General features: G+C 40.7%; 1 pseudogene; it reads left to right on the top strand.

The window, feature by feature from the left end:
- LOC136336857 (small nucleolar RNA U3) lies at positions 1-88 on the top strand (annotated as a pseudogene).
- Positions 89-492: the final 404 nt, after the last annotated feature.

Below are 492 nucleotides of genomic sequence, written 5' to 3'. Positions count from 1 at the left end.
AAGACTATACTTTCAGGGATCATTTCTAGAGTTTGTTACTAAAAATAGGTCAGTATTGTTGATTAAAGCCTAGGATTTGGAATTCTGAGCAGCCTGGTAGCCACTAGAGTACAGCTTTATACTGGTACATACTCTTCAGACTTGAATTCCAGCAGCTTTGGAAAAGGCACCATTTTAAAAAGACTTTATTCATTTTACAAGAGAGAGAGAGAGGTGGGGAGAAGCAGGAAGCACCAACTCCCGTATGTGCCTTGACCAGGCAAGCCCAGGGTTTTAAACCGTCTACTGCGTTCCACCTCAATGATTTATCCACTGTGCCACCACAGGTCAGGCTGAAAAGGCACCATTTTTCTTTTCCTTCTTTTTTTCTTTTTCTTTCTTTCTTTCTTTTTTTATTTATTTATTTTGGACAGAGACAGAGTCAGAGGGATAGATAGGGACAGACAGGAGGAGAGAGAGATGAGAAGCATCAGTTTTTCGTTGTGGCACTTT

The sequence above is a fragment of the Saccopteryx bilineata genome, chromosome 4 (assembly GCF_036850765.1).
Source record: "Saccopteryx bilineata isolate mSacBil1 chromosome 4, mSacBil1_pri_phased_curated, whole genome shotgun sequence".
Classification (NCBI taxonomy): Eukaryota; Metazoa; Chordata; class Mammalia; order Chiroptera; family Emballonuridae; genus Saccopteryx; species Saccopteryx bilineata.
Note: the sequence above shows the minus strand (reverse complement) of the source record. Positions and strands in the feature narration are given on the sequence as shown.